The sequence below is a fragment of the Egretta garzetta genome, unplaced genomic scaffold, assembly GCF_000687185.1.
Source record: "Egretta garzetta isolate BGI_Z169 unplaced genomic scaffold, ASM68718v1 scaffold109, whole genome shotgun sequence".
NCBI lineage: Eukaryota > Metazoa > Chordata > Aves > Pelecaniformes > Ardeidae > Egretta > Egretta garzetta.
In genome coordinates, this window is record NW_009260793.1 from 1,075,002 (window position 1) to 1,092,280 (window position 17,279).

The window sequence follows — 17,279 nt, forward strand, 5'->3', positions numbered from 1 at the left end:
AAATACCCCCCCCAACTACAAAATAATAAAAAAAAATGGATCAAAACTTCTTTTTGAAACATATGTCATCTTTTCTGTAGTAATATGCTTTCTATTTTTCCTATCTTTATTACTTGCGCTTTATTAATTATCCTGACAGCTAGAATGCAGACATTAGTAATTTTTGACAACTTTCACTCAAAGCATATTATTACACTTTTGCCACCAAGGCTGAAAAAATCTGTGATTTTCAGCTATCTTGTCTAGCAATATTATACCTATATCTAAAGATCATGCTGGAATAAATTGAACTCTTCAACTTTCATTTCAGAAGACTTACTTTTCTCATCTTGGATAATTCCTTTGCCTTCTTTTTAGAAGTACTGTGTAGCTCTCGTCACATCTTTTTGGCAATAAAACCATCTGAGCTATACACAGTATTTTAATAGCGGCCTTTCTGTGTGTGCACAGACATAAGATCACTTTCTCTTTTATTTTCTTTGGTCCCATTCCTACACATTCAAGGGCCAATTCAGTCTTTTTTGCCATAGTAGGGCACTGAAAATTTTTTCTGAGGCAATTTTCTGTGAAGATTCATTAGCAGTTTCCTGAGAGAGTATTTTCAGAAAAAGGTCTGCCATCATAATGGAAAACTGGATCATAAAATAACTTAATTTTGCAGTATTAAATTTCTTTCTGCTAGATTGCTGTACTTTCACTAGAAGATTAACATTAGAGGATCACTTGACGAGCTGTGTCTTGCCTTCCTCATAATTTACTGTATAACCAATATATATTTCACCCGCACACTGTCCCAGTATTTGTTTGACTTGCGAACTACCAATACAAGATTATCAACAAACCTTAATTATTTAGACTTCTAAATGTCCTGGTTTTGGCTGAGATAGAGTTAAATTTCTTCACAGTAGCTAGTATGGGGCTATGTTTCGGATTTGTGCTGGAAATGGTATTGATAACACAGGGATGTTTTAGTTACTGCCGAGCAGTGCCTACACAGAGTCAAGGCCTCTTCTGCTCCTCATCGACCAGCAAGGAGGCTGGGGGTGCACAAGAAGCTGGGAGGGGGCACAGCCAGGACAGCTGACCCCAACTGACCAAAGGGGTATTCCAGACCATACGACGTCATGCTGAGCACATAAAGCTGGGGGAAGAAGAGGAAGAGGGGACTGCCCAGGGAAGCGTTCAAGTCCCCATTTCTGTAGGTATTTAAAAGACAGGTAGACGAGGTGCTTAGGGACATGGTTTAGTGGTGGGATGGCAGGGTTAGGTTAACGGTTGGACTTGATGATCTTGAAGGTCTTTTCCAACCTAAGCGATTCTATGATTCTATGTTTGGAGTGATGGCGGTTTTTATTCCTAAGTAACCGTTATGTATGATGGAGCCCTGCTTTCCTGGAGATGGCTGAACGCCTGCCTGCCCATGAGAAGTAGTGAATGAATTCCTTACTTTGCTTTGCTTGCTTTGCTTTCCCTATTAAACTGTCTTTATCTCAACCAATGAGTTTTCTCACGTTTGCCTTTGAGATCCTCTCCCCCATCCCACTGGGAGTGAGCGAGCAAGTGGCTGTGTGGGGCTTAGTTGCCAGCTGGGATTAAACCATGACACTAATAAAAGTTATAAAGTTGCCTTGATTCTAAGGTAGCTCTTTTTCTTTCCCCTCAGGTAGTCCTGAAGTCACCCCTTCAATGAAAAGCTTTTACTATTTCATTTTTGAATCTGCCTAATATGAGGCAATAACTATTTAAAACAAGGTTGCTTGAACCACAAGCTGGTAAGCTTACGATTTGCTGGTAAAGCAAATAATTTAGAGAATTTGAGTATGCTTTATCAGCTCACACACATATATTAATTAGATGTTTGACACGGTTAGCAGAAAGCCTTGTTTACAAGAACTTAATTCTATACAACTATGGTGGGTTCACACCACTTACATACAGCATTTTCTAAACTGTTGTATGACACATAAATGATGTCCTGGGATTTGCATCAGGCTAACTAGTATTTACAGATCCTAAAGCTTTACCCCTTTCCATGCTCTCCCATCTTCTAAGTATTCAGCTCTGTTCAAAAAAAATAATACTAGCAGTTTAACAACATTCAAAACACTCTTGAAAGACACATCATCTCAAGTTTCTCACGGGCTCCTGTTCTGAATACCTTTAATTTTAGCTGGTGTTACTTCATGTCCTCCTTCATTACAGATGAAACATTTCAGTCGTATGAGAAAGAGAGGAGGCCTTTGCTTCTTTTCAGATATGTTTCTGCCTAAAAGAATGAGCAAGGGGAATAGTCTGTATCTGACTCCTCGGTCTACATAACAATTACAGAATCAGAGCAGACTCTGGGTTTCCCTTGGTTTGTCCAGTGTCAGTGTAGTAATGTAAAATTTAATCTTGGCCTTAAGGCAGGGAACAAGACCAGCTGTCAGTACAGAGATGAATTAAGCATTTCTAAGTGGGAGTCAATTCCTCTTTTCCTGTTTGAAGAAGGCTGATATAAAAATATCCTAGTTCAATATATTTCTTTTCCAAGAATACATGGCACAGTTTTTCAGAAGAGCCATCATGTGAAGTTGAGAACACAGTTTTAGACAATTTTAAGTAGGCAAGCAAACAATGTAATTAGGATATACAGTTAGGATAAATTTTATGATTGGCACATCTGTTTTCAAAATCTGTTGACACTTTGAATGTAGAAATTACAAAACTGAAATCTCCATCTGTATAAATACTACATTTAGGTAAAACATATTTCAATCCTGAATTCACTTTATAGTCTTTCTTCAATAAGCTCCTGAAGTTAATACAAAAGGTGTAAGAAGAGATATAAGAAGCTGAAATTAGGGTATTACTGAATTTACTGAAGTCAAGAGAATGTCCCCCATGCTAGTGATAGAAATAAAAATATTTTTAATATGAAGAGTTCTGTAATTTTTTTGCAGTAGAATTCAATTCAGTCTTCAGTCAATTAAAAGATGTTCAAAGATAGGACAAGCATTGATTTTAAAATTATAATTAATTTCCACATAATAAAGATTGTGCCAATTTTGAAGAAATGAAGTATGAAAATACGTACTATAGCTAAAAAAACACTGCAAAAAGTGGATGTACCTGACTGAACTATCAGGGTTTCTCTTCTGCCTATTCAACTCCTATAAGCCAATTTCTGCCTGCAAAATATAAACCAGTCAAATCCAAATGGTAATACATAACAGACACCTCAAGAAGAGTGCTGGCTTACACATTCCAAAGTACAGGCTCAGTTGTTAGAGAAACTCAAACTTTAAAAAAACCACACGTATGTACTTGGATTTTAGCCACAGTTCTATTTTATTCCAGCACTTCTTAAAACATATTAGTCCCTTCCTGTAATTTATTTTCTTGATACTCTTTCACATTTTGGCTTCAGATTTTTTAACTTCTTGATTTTCTGTGTCTTGCAGGAATAAATACTTTCAGGCCCATTTGACTGTATTTGGTTTATTCCATATGGTGATGTTTACACCATCAGTTGGGAGAACGGTGTGGGTTTCTAACACTAACTGTTCAGTGGCTTGTGAGATTTCTTTTGGTAGATTCAACTTTGATTTTTATGATCTGAATTGTCTTTACCTTCCATAACTCTTCTGTGTCAGCTTCCTTTTTTTTTTTTAGAACACAAACCACAGCTGTACTAGATGACTTTTTAAACCCTGTAGTTTTTCATTGTACCAATCTAGTGGCTGAATGTTTATTATTACTATTAATGTGAAAAAGCAATAGAGGACAGGCTAATTACCTCTCAGCACAGGTAAAGGTGGTTGTTATATATTGCTAAGTACCAGATGGTAGCTGGATTTTATGTTCATAGACAAGTGAGAAGTTATTAGCACCCTTGCTTCCCTTAGACAGCACAAAGGCTGTCTATCACTGCAGTGCCTATTTTCACACAAGCAATGACACTAGGATTCAAACTTTCTCATTAAGGTGGAAAAGAGAAAGGATATAATGAAATCTCCATAAAGCTTGCAGAGTGCTTTGACTAAAGTGTTCTGACCCAAGCAGAAAGGGACATCTTCAGGATTAAGAAAAAAAAAAAAAAAAAGATGACATTCTTACCAAAGTAACACAGTCTTTCCAATGCTGTGTTTCCCCATACAAAAAATATGGCTGCTACCACTTTCTCATTCTTCTGACATGTTGTCCTGGTTTCGGACTAATTTTCCCCGCAAGGTGGTACCCAAAGTGCAGTAAAGACTTCGACATGAAACCCAAATACCAGATAAGGCTCAAGGTCATTGTTTTAATGACAAGTTTCCCAAGCAAAACATGTTTAGTCACCGCAGAGCATAGCAAACTGCAAAAAACAACACCAACTTTTAACAAGTACAGCAAAGGAGGGAGCATGGTGCAGATTGGATAAATTAAGATCAAGAACAAATGAATCAAATTGTGACCCGCAACTGTTTAACAGATATAAATTCCTTAATATTCTCTGGTTAGTCTGTCGTTATCTCAAGCCCTTCAAGCCCCACGTTGGGCGTCAAAAAGGACTGTCGTGGTTTAACCCGGCTGGCAACTCAGCACCACGCAGCCGCTCGCTCACTCCGCCCCTCCCTCAATGGGGCGATCACTCTGCCCGCGACCGACCGACTGAACTAACTAACCCCCCCCGAGCATGACGTTCTATGGTATGGAATAGCTCTTTGGTCAGTTTGGGTTAGCTGTCCTAGCTGTGCTCCCTCCCAGCTTGTTATGTACCTGGCTGAGCAGGAGAAGGTCAAAAAGTCCTTGAGTAGTCTGAGCACTACTTGGCAACAACTAAAAACATCAGTGTGTTATCAACATTCTTCTGGTACTAAATCCAAAACACAGGACTATGCTAGCTACTATGAAGAAAATTAACTCTATCCCAGCCAAAACCAGGACACATGTACCAAAGAGAAATACACTGTAAAAGGACAAGGGTCCAAATATTGTAATATTGCACACACTGCAGAGGTGTTATAAAACCAATGGGCCTATGTGGTATCTTAGATGTGAACCTGTACTCTACAAACCCAATTTGCTTCCTAACATTCCTAATGTAAGTTTATTCCTTCTCTTCCTCTTCCAAATTCTTGTACAGTCTCCTTTCTGCTATCTTGGAAATGTAGGAAGTGGTGAGGAAAAAGTATAGTATGTCACCTCGAAGCAAAACCACCTGCTAATATAACAGCAGTGAACACATGGTAGTTTGGAAAAAAAATTGAGTGTGCTCTTTTTAATTATACTATTCTGGATTGATTTGGATTGTGTTCTGTGTCAAATACCTGATAAAGAATGGAGTGCAAGATCTTTGGTTTTGATCAGTTAGTTACTAATGTGACAAAGGAAGGGGTTTGAAAAGGATTTTGATAGCACATTACAATTGCTATTCCCACTTTCCTCTAATTTCTAACAGCTCAGCAGATACTCCCTTGGAAACAATCAAAAGCAAAGTGCAGCCAAAATAAATGTGATTTTAGAAATAAATCCAAACAGAACAATGACCATCTTTTATGCATTCATTTCATCAAACCCCAGTGTATTCTCTAATGCTTGTACTACTTACAGGCAGAGAAACTGTATAAAACTGCCTAAGTTGTGACTAAATATTGTACTGGTGGAGACATCAAAAAATAAAAACAAAAGACCAAAGACTATCAAAGCGCTGAAGCTCAGCTAAGCAGCACTAGTTCCAAATTAAAGAAAACAATACAGTATATAACCCCAATTATTCAGAGGTCTAGAGGGACATAAGAAAACTTCAGATAATTGGAGAAGCCAGCTGGCAGGCTGTTAAGTGCCCTGATCCCAAACAGAGTTCACACTTGCTAACAGCCTCTCCTCCTGCTAGGTTGCCAAGGCTGAGTGAAAGGAGTTGTATTCGGCTCCAGAGTGCATGCCTTGAAAGGAGGATCAAATTCAGACAAAATGACTTGAGCACATAAACTTCTTTATGCTCTTGTCTCACTAATCCAGCCTCATGTTCTGGAGTAAGCCATGAAGAACAGATCTGCTTCCTACAGCTTCTTAACATCCTGAAGATTAGGAATTTGAAGAGGTCAGCAAATGAGAGAATGCCAAGGAATTACAGCCAAAATTACAGTATTATTTAAGTTGATATTTTTTTCTGACACAAACTCCAGTGGAATTGAGATTCCACTCCTGGCTATTGTGGCCAAAACTGATTAACTACAGTGAGATATTTACACAAATATCTCAATTTGCAGAGGTGCCAAATACCCACTGACACTGAACACATATGTCTCAGTATGTACATGTTCCATGAGGCATCATCTTTACAGTCCTCTATGTACCTGTGTTTGAACAAGACTCCTCCAGCCTATGAACCTTTGCCTCTTGTTCTATTTGGTACATAGGGAACAAGAAGACAGAGAAGCACAGGACAGTAAAGCAATTGCCCAAAGGTCAAAAAGAAAACCAAAGGAAAGCCTGTTTTTTCAATCCCTCAGCCAGCTCACTAGCTGCCAGCTGTCCAGTTTTTAGCAGACTGCTCAGAACCTCCCAAGACAGACGGCTGAAGAAATGTTGGCTTAGACTTTAAAGTTTTCTTTAAAGTATAACCAGCCCCAAGTACTAACGTTCTGTTATTTTGGGTAAACGTCCTCTGTGTTTCAACAGTGCCAGACTCCTGTTAAAGAACAGAATTCTGCAGTCAAATGTTTTTCCTCTCCTGAAGGAAAGTTGGGGCTTTAGTGTTCCTTGGGTACTATCCAGAATCAATTTAACTTTAAGCTTCTCTTGCCTTCTCTGACTGAAACCTTTGATTTTTAGCTGAGTAAAAAAAAAAAAGACAAAACCCAAACAAAACATGATTGATAGCCATGAAGGTTATTTCATGTCTCTAAATTAGGAAGTGGCTTTTAATCCTTATGAATTTATTGTATGAAAATACAAGGGTGCCTATCTAAGTTGCTATATGCACATTCAGTAAATGAAATATCAGTGTGCAGTGATCTATGACTCAGTGATGTAAAATGTTGAGCAGGAAGTTCTTGCCTTCACATGATAAAGATGCAACCCTTATGCTTTGATGCAGTTATGATGCAGCTGAGGAGACAGGCTGCATATGACAGCTGGGATGGAGGATTTAGAGAGGGCTGCTGAACTGTATTGGGAATAAATGGGCTGCTAATGTTCAGCTCAGAGGTAGAAGTTGGAGGCTAAAACCCCTACAGCTCCTTCCTAAATTATCTTGTTCAGTAAATGTATATCTGCATACAAAATCTCAAACATGAGAAAATGAAGAATAAAGTTATATCATATTACACAGGTTTGCTCCCAAACACTTCTGAGATCAACACCAGACAACTGCCATGTTCTTTCCCAAGAGGGTAGCAGATTTCAGCTGTTTCACCTACAATTTAAATCTCTGTTCCCTTCCCACATTTTTTTTTCTCAAAACTACTGAAAACCACAAATTATGCCTGAATAATGTGATTTTGGGATGAGTTCAAATAAATTAATAGAATTTTCTAAGAATCTGAGTCTGAAAAATTACAAGAATATTGTTCCATCCTCTTGCTATTCTCTTGTGATTTTTCTAGTCCTGAAGTTGTTAGAAATGTCCTATTTGATGTATTAATTGTGAGGCTCATACCCAGTACACAACTAATACTCAGAAGGACCACTGCCAGAAGGTAAGTATTGGACCATAAAAACTAGCATGTGGAAGCTGTGATGTCTCTGCTTGCACAGAAACTTCTTCACTGGACTGAGCCTGTTTCTGATATCTTTAGGGAGAGCTGAAACTTAACCTGTGCCAAATATTAGGGAAGACTAGATTATTTTTTTTTAAGGTGAACATCAAATACATTTTAAGATGCAAACTGTCTGAATCAGACTAGAAGCAACAATCTTTTTCTTCCTGCATGACCAGATAAATGTCAGTGTTAAGTGAATTAAATGCATGATTTATTAAATGGTCTCTCTGAGCACTGAAATCTGTCAGAATTTTAACAGTTTGCCATCATTATTTTGGGAGGAGATTACAGAGGTTAATTTTAACTATTTTCTTCCTCTTTTTGTTCGACATTCTCCACAGGATCATTTTTACAGCCATCGTTCAGCTGCTCTTTTATAAAGGAAACTGAAGCGTGTTTTATTCCCAGAACCCAAAATCCAGGTTTTGTGAATCCTACCTCAGAAGTGCTTAAGGAAAGAGTTCCCAAAATACTTTGCAGGCATCATGTATTGATTACCTCATTGATAAATGGCTGTGTGTTGAAGACCGATGTTCAGAATTTATTCCAAAGTCTTACTCTATCCAATTCTCAAAAGCAAACAATAGTCCTTATTCCGACAAGTCAAAGAAGGTAACTTCAATGGAACAACTCTTGCAAGCGACAGGTTTCACACTAAGCTCTACTGACACTGACAGCAGTAACAAATAAATTAAAAAAATCAAATAAATGTAAAGGCAATGCAATGCACTGGATTGTGGATTGTTTTGATGCAAAAAACTCCTACAGGAGACAAATGCTGCTCTCTCTACTGGCAAGAAAATTAAGACAAATGTTTATTTGGTTTTAACTTCTTCAAGATTACTTTGGTCTTGCTGTCACGTAGGTAGAGCCTTGCTGGTGCTTATCCCCATCAAAGCACCTGCTTTCCTGGAGAAGACTCCCTGCAGAGCCGGCATGCTGGGGTCAGCAGCTGGCAAGAGGAAAAGAAAGAAGGGAAACACACTAATTCAATACATTCCCTGGTCTCCCTTTGAGGGGACCCAGGAGGGCTGACATTGCCTTCCCTTGCTGAAATCCCAGTCTTTCTGCTGTTGGCCTTTTGCCACCTTATCTGTTAGAAAGCAAAATGATGAGCTCAGATCACTGATCTGTTTTCTAATGTCTCAAAGAAGGCAATAGATTTTTCACGTTTAGTACAGATGGTGAAAACAGGCACCTGGTTTGAACTTAACTCTTACATTTCTTAGTACAAGCTCTAGCTTTAAAGGATATGCACACATCCCTACACCATTCTTTCTGAAGAATAAAAGAATCCCATTCACATTTCAAGATAAAACTATTCTACATAATAAAAATGTATGCAAAGAGGAAACTCAAATGCAAGCTTAATATCGGGTGTAAAGCTGACAGATTAGAGAGCTCAGTTTTCCTCAGCACTTTTTTAAACAAAAGGACTTAAAGGTGTAAAGAAACCCAGAGCAGAGGAAGGAGGACCAAGGGCTGAGGAAGCTGCCTTCAGGTGCCGTTCCTTTCTTTCTTTGGGCTTATATACAGCCGCCTTCTATCACCTGGCAACACTCCCAACTATGCTTATTAATGGGACAGAATCAGCCCTGCAGACTCAGTCAAAAACTGTGTGGAGAGTACTGCTGCTTGCAACACCTGCTCCTCTGAAGCTCTGTAAACCCCTCTCAGGTGAACCTCCCAACTTCCCAGATGAAGAACTGAATCTTGAGTGCAAGCAGTTCTTAGACTGAGGCTATGTTAACTTGCTTTGCTGTTTAGAAGAGCCACATATTCTGCCCCCCTTACAAAAAGCCTACCTTTAATGTTTTGTTCGTATTAATACGAGAACAAAATTTGAAATTTCTTACCACATTGATGTCATATTCAAAAAAGTTCTACAAGAATTAATGATTAAGAGGAGGTGAAAGAATTTCCTTTGCGTTTGTTTTTCTCAAAGAAATGCAAACATACTGAAGTTTATACTGGATTTGACAGTGTATTTTAAGGCAAAAAAGAGTAACTAGAAGTTCGCATTTACCCACTGACAGCCCAAGGCAGCATTAAAAATGTGCCAGTCAAGCAGAATGATGACAATGTGCTTATTATACCACAAATAAGACAAAACTAACATCTGTAACCACAATACAACTCTTTTCTCCTCCAGCCCTTCCTACCCCTTATAAACACCAAGGCATTACCTAGCATCTGCTGGGAGGGAGATGTTCTTTCTTCTGAGGTTGGTAGGAAAACAAGGTTGTGGGATTTCTCTTTCTGTTGTTAGAAAGGGATATAGACAAGACTGTAAAAGGGCATTTAGAAAAAAAAAACCACAACAACCTTCACACCTGAAGGTGAAAGCATCTTTATCACAGCTTGTCAATTACACAGAAAGAGCAAAACAGCATCACCAGGTTATATTCACTTGGCAAACATGCAATCAAGTATTTTTGTGTGTGTGTACATATGTGTGTGTGTCTAAGTACATAAAAGTAAAAAAAAAATGTTATGAAATGATTTTTCATTTAGGCAAATTGTAACTATTCATCTCCTGTTGAATTGCTCTAAAGAGGACAACATCATATCCTCTGACTTCAGTAGATCAAATTCGAGCAATTTTTTCTTTTTTAACGGACAGAATAAATAACACCTGACCAACAAAGTACATATATTAGCTCCTACCTATAAGCAGCCATACACATAAAATCAAATGCCTTCCCTTTCTCTCACAAAATGTAACATTTACACAGGGCCCAATACAATTTCAACAGCAGCCAAAGAGATCCTTCCTTTTTTTTCTTCTGTTTTCTGCCAAGCAATTTTATGTTGTTAGGCATACAACTCTTTACCACTATTTTCACATTTATGCTCTAGATGTATGCAAAATGCTGTTACAGTGTTTAATTATAACCACAGTTGTAAAGGGGTGGAGTATCTAAAAGTACTATTACTTTTAGAGCTGGGAGCTATGGAACTCCATAAAATTTGCATCCAGACACTGCAGACTTTAACAAAGCCTCTGATTACCCTTATTCTGCATTTCTTTGTGAAAAACTGACTGTGGCAGGAATCACGTCTTTGCATCTCTCTTCTGCTCTTTCATGCCATTCCACTGTTCCTTTCTTCTACCCCTTCCACTCCTGTAAGCGTAGTCTAGGTTTCTAAAACACTAAGCCTATCATAGTGTTTTTCAAATAAGTTTAACAATCTTTTGACACTTAGTGAAACTATGATACTCTTCTGATAGCACTATTATGAAAATTCAAATGGTATTATTCATTACTACTACGAGCTTCTTCCTGAAATCAAGTAACCTTACAGGTATTTTCCAGTTTGAAAAAGGAACGCTTATTCACCATGGGCTTTAGATATTGGCAGTCTACTTCCAAGATGAATGAGAATATCAAATTAAAAATGAACTCTGTCTACCAGTTTAATTAAGCAAGTCATGCTTGCTGACTTTTCTCTCTACTCCAGAGCAGACCACAGTTGTCTTGCTTAATTTCACTACTAGCAGCTATCCTTACTACCTTGAACACTACTACTTGAGTGAGATTGTCCCCAGCATGCCATGCCATGCTCTGATATCAGCTCAGTTGGGTAACTCAATAAAGTACAAAATAATTCAACTACATTTACTGATTCTTTGGTAATTCCCGACATGGGGAAATGGACACTATCAGTCCTTCTATTGCTATGTGCTGGGCACGTGTCTGCCCTCTCCACTTTAGACACAGAGCCCTGCATTGCCCATTACAAAAGCCAAACTCTAGTGATGCTTCCAATCGCTTGCTTGTGTTGAGTCACAGATGTAGTGCAGTGCTGCCGAAACTACTGAGAAAAAGGAAACACCACTGCAGTTGCCTTTAACTATGACTTTTTGAATTTTTAAATATTTTGAGCCATTTCTTAATAGAACGGTTTTGTTATTGCTAGCTCCCTGCCCATCTACAGGACTACTTTCACTCTCCACTTGCACAGCATTGCTGTGGCAACTATAATTCTTCACCTAGAAAAGCTGTCTATGTTTAGTTTCTCTTAGTGCAAATAAACAGTTGTGAAGAGGAAACCACCTCACTGACGCCTTGTACAAGTCTCGTGTATCAGTGGTCCCTGCATGAGTTTGAGGAAATGCCAGAACAGAGATCTTTCTTTTGCCAGATGGAACGTTCTCATATGTATTAGGATGGACTAATAATGCCCCTCCCCGTAAAGACCACCTGATTCTTCCTATTATGTTCCAGTTTATTCATAATATTGACTAACAGTAGTCGTCTTGAGGGTATTTTCCATGCCAAAGACACTAAAAACATGGGGGGATGGATCAAACAGCGTATGCTCATGGCTCAGAAAATATCTACAGAAGGCAGCAAAACTGTGGTTGCATGCAACAACCTTTATTCTGAAAGTTTTGAGAATTTAACAGAGCGTTCTACCAATCACAGCCTTTAAAAAATCGTCTGCCAGTATAATTTCCAAGATATATCTCACAACTCATCTTGCTATTACATTGCAAAACCACGCATCATTAACAACATTCACATAGACAACAAAATTTAGTATTAAGCATGGCAGACATTTGTAGAATGAAATTTGAAATCCCAAGCATTATCCTAAGAAATCTGCTCAAGAAGCCCTCCAAACAAGGAACAGTAACTTACCACACAATTTACACAATGGATAAAAAAAAAATAATTAGCCAACTCAATTGTCAAATAGCAGAAACTCCAACAAATTAGCCATCAGCAACTGGAAATGAAGGAATTATTAACAAAAACAATTAATGTAGTCTCCCACAAATGATCCCCTAAACTTCACGTGGCATTGCTATCAGATGTACACTGACAATCTTAGAAAACATATTAAATAAACACAAAGAAGTTGGCATGTGATGAAAAAAATTACAGAGCAACTGAATCTCCATTCAATGGACCAGTTTAGTGGGTTTAATTGCATTTAAATAAATTCATAAGAATTTGACCATCAGTCACTGTTTATATTAAAAGTTGGAAAGAATTACAAGAAACAACAAAATTCAGACAATTATGTATATTAAAATCACAGTCTGTTTTTCAAAACAGCTATTTTTAGAGTGTGGAGCAGTCTCTTCTATGTAATATGAATTCCATAGTAGCTTATGAAGAAATTACACAACTCATTTTCCTTTAAATTTATCTCCCTAGTGTGTTTATTTAACCAAATAAAAACATTTAATAAAAACATTTTTGATGTTTAAAAGCTGGATAGTTCAAAAAAAATAAAAATCAGTGTACATCCTTGGAGATACAGCAATAGTTTCCTCTATCAAGTAAAGCAATAATACTGGCATGAATTTTAATGGACATTGATTCAATAAAGAGTAGCATTTCAAATTCTGGATGCAGTGCCACAACTGCAAAATTAAGCACTAGATGTGAAATATGCTTTTAAATTTCCACATATTAAACCTATGGAATGCTCTTCAGAGATATCAGAATGGTGAAGCTGTGCCTAGTGAAATCTGAATTTCAAATAGGAGTTGAGCCATTTCAGTTGCTCAGAGCTCTAAGGCAGCCCCACAGCCTATGCATTTTCAGCTCAGAAAACTAAATGTCTGACCCCATGTAAGGAAATATGGAAATAAAATACAAAGCAGAAATTTTGTAATTGAGATAAAAGATGCTGATTATCACTCTAAGCTGTCATTTGGCAGCTTAACACAGATGCTCAAGATTTAGAAATGTCCTTTCCTGGGAGTTCATAATGACATACAGGATTTTTTTTTCTGGCAAGGAAACTCTTGTCTTTGGGCTGTTTCTGCTGCTGTTGGGCAGTTCCTGCTATCCAGTTCTCTCTGTTCTTGCATAGCACCCAACAGACACTATCTGAACCACAGTGACCTAGTTCGCAAGAATAATCCAGAAAAAAAATAATATTGGGGGGTGATAAGGTTTAATTTCTTTTCAGTTCAGCTTTTTAAACCATTCTAGTGTGGTGCCAGGGGAATACCAATGCCAGCAATGAGGAAAGCAATGCAAGAATCAGTATGAGGGAAGGAGAAGAGTAAACCGCTTTTTTTTCAGCAGCAGCCCACATTTTACTCTTTGTGGTACTGTGGAAGCACACCAGGGAATGGTCAAGTGCAAAGAGATACATAAAGAGCAAGTGTTAAGAAGAACTTTCTCATGTTAATTCCCATGCTTTCACTACTTTATTTTGCCAGATTTTATCATGCATTTATTTCATTTTTCATCACTAGGCTGCCGCATCTTTGTGTTAGTAATTTAATTTTAGTTTTATGAATCATCACACTATTAAGAACATAGCATTATCTATATTACTGTTTAATTACATCAGGCTAAGTAAATTTTAAGTAAATTTTAATCTGAGTATTAAGGCACAAGTATAACTGCCTTGAAGAAGGTCTCATACAAAGGTGTTTTACATAAAAGCTAGATATGGCAATACTTCCTTTTCCCTAAGAATTGATTGGTATGACATACAAAGAAGAAAACATTTGTAGTAAGTAAGACGAAGCAGCTGCCTTGTGAGGAGAGTACGAACGAGCTGGGACTCTTCAGCTTGCAGGTACTCGAGGGGGGCACAACCACGTTTTACCAACTCATGAATACAGTGGGTAAGTTGGACGCACAACTGTTACTCATCCAGTCATGACAAACTAGAAGTAAGTGGTACCTGACAAAATGGTCAGAGATAGATCTGAACAGAAAGAAGGTACCGCTCTACACAGAGGACACAGAATGGCTGAAATTTGAAGGCATGTGAGGCCCCGGTAGCAAGTGGTATCAACAAGCTCGAAAGAGAACCAGTCCAACAGAACTGGCAGGTCAAGCCAACAAGGGTTGATGCTAGGAGGGGACTGACCCACAGGAAGTGACTGGGCTCACCTGCCTTCTCCTCTTGCCTCCTAAATACCTTTTCCTACTGCCACTGGGAAAGCGGTGGTGCAGGTGAGTGCATTGGCCCTTCTGGCTGGTTGTGGGCCCATGGTCAGGAAAGGACAAAGGAGCACTGGTCTGACACAGCACAACACATCCTGCTTTCTCATCCTGTCCTGCAGTGCTTGTCAATTGTTCGTTTTGCCATAATGCTTGAATGTTTTGGGGGAGGAACAAAGAAGAAAGATCGCTACATTTATTTTAATTCAAAAGTAAAATTAAAAATTTTTATTGCAAAGTTGAGAGGCCAGCACAACTGTGTGATGTGTTCCTATCTGCATCCATTTAAATAAATTCCTATATACATTCATTGATAAGACAATGCTACTGACTGATAAATTGTTGACTGTTACAACCTTGTGTTTTACACTGCAATGACATGCCCAGAACCGATATTCTCTTCCGCTGCTGTAAGTTATGATGCCACCTTCTAAAATACAAACCTAGAATACCATCACTGGTTTCAGACATATTTAACTTACTCATCTTAATATACATTCTTGTACAATACTATTCATTCATTAGTGGTTTTCTATTAGACCATGAAATGCTAAAGTATATTTACAGGTTTACAAAACAGATCCACCTATTTATATTTGTGGGACTTTTTAATGGAAAATGGGTTGCACTTGGTTTTTGGGACAGCATATACTGTTATATTCCAGCAGGGATAGTTTTAAATGACAGTTACCTATCCCCTACTACATTGAAGCTGCCTTTGAAGCAACTGATTTGGTAAAACTCCCATCTGAACTGTTAGGTAATCCTAGCTGCTAAAAAAGAAGTATTTTCTACTTCTAAATTTTGTCCTAAGAGCAATTCAACAAACATGCAGAGATAATGCTCAATTTCCCATCCTGATCCAAACACATTCTTCCAAATTCCTTCCACCTACAAACATGAGAGAAGTGTCAAAACTTCTTCCCAGAGGATACTTTCCTCAGCCTTCCAGAAACACTCAGAAATGTTGACACTGTTTTTCTAAGGCATGCTTATTATTGTTCTCAGTTAGAATGAATGTTTTTGTTTTCTTTTTTTTTAAAGGCCAGTTATTTACCAAAGTTAAACAGAATCTGAAATCTACTTAGAAGGACTCTAATACATTTTTTTCCACTTAGCTTGTCTATGGAATTCTCAGCAACCACTACAGGAACCAAACATAGCAACTGAAACAGGGGTCTGCAGTGGAGAACTCACACCAATAAATGATGTTTTATTCTGACAAAAAGGACAAGGAAAGATGAAAGAGTTATTATCCATTTGATTAATCATGTTTTTCCTGTAAGCCCTAATGCCTAAAATACCTGGAACCAGAAAACACAACTACGTTTTTTGTTTCTTAAAAGAAGTATTGAACATTATTTGTCTGTATGCTTTTCAATTTACAATATCTTACCAAAGTAAAAATCCTGAAACATGATTTATATTCAGTACAACTGTAGAATGCTAGATTATGTTTTCTTGCCATAATTGACTCCTTTGACAATAATGAAATCTTTAATGGAATGTCATAACAGTTGTGAGCACCTAGCTCAGTAATGTGAATTTAGCCCAGACAAAATAACCTATAGAAAAGCAGGAACTCCAAGAATGTAGTTTCTATGTTTTCTGAAATATCTATTGAATACACCCACTGAAACTTGGATTTTCCCCAGTGATATTTTGAGACACATACCTCGAGGACTCTGCCATAGGTTAAGAATTATTTCTGTAGCTAATCCTTGGCACGGTTTTATAGAATAGACTCCTTGCCTGAGTTGCAACACATAAATTTCTATGGAACCACAGAAACCATGACAATCAAACTGTGTCATAAATAGTACTCATGAGATGGAAGACTGAAGCAGGCCATTTTCTTCTACATAAGGTTAACTCATACAGAAAAAAACCTGTCTCCACTGCCGTATGTCCCAAGACAACAGCAACATCAATAACTGCATAGTAGAAATGGAGGCATTCATATCTTTCTTGCACCTCCATTAGTCTGGTGGGGGGGGCAATGTAAGGAAAGAGCAATGAAAAAATTTACTAGCAAACTCAGCAACATGACTGCCTATACAACAGATATGCTGATTCAATTGCACTCTTTTTCAACAAAATTTTAAAAAAGAATGACCAAAAGATACTAAAATATAATCCCATATGCTCAAAGAAATTCCAGAAACCAGAAGTTCATTTTCACCACTTTTACTGTGTTTAATAATTATGCTCAAAGATGTCCAAAAAGATTAAAGTTCAAACATCGAAATAAAGAAGCACTTTTTATCAACAAATTACCCACAAAATTGCCTCAAACCACTTCAGGCTTCTGGTTCCTTCTAAATCATAAACAAAATGCATGTTAGTGATCTAACACAGTTAACTGACACAAAAATAAACATTTTAAAATATTTTATAACATTTTGCTGAATATTTCAATAAAAGCAAGCACTGACTTCTGATGTACCAGCCAAATCTGCTTTTGCTGAGCTCTAAAGGCAAGCTATTCAATGTAGTGATTCTGCCTATCAAAGAAATTTATACCAATCTAACCAAGATCAAAGAAACTTTTGTCAGTGGCATTTCTTTAAACTTGTATTGATGTAACAGGATTAGAATTTGATCCTAGGGGATATGATCATCCCAGCCA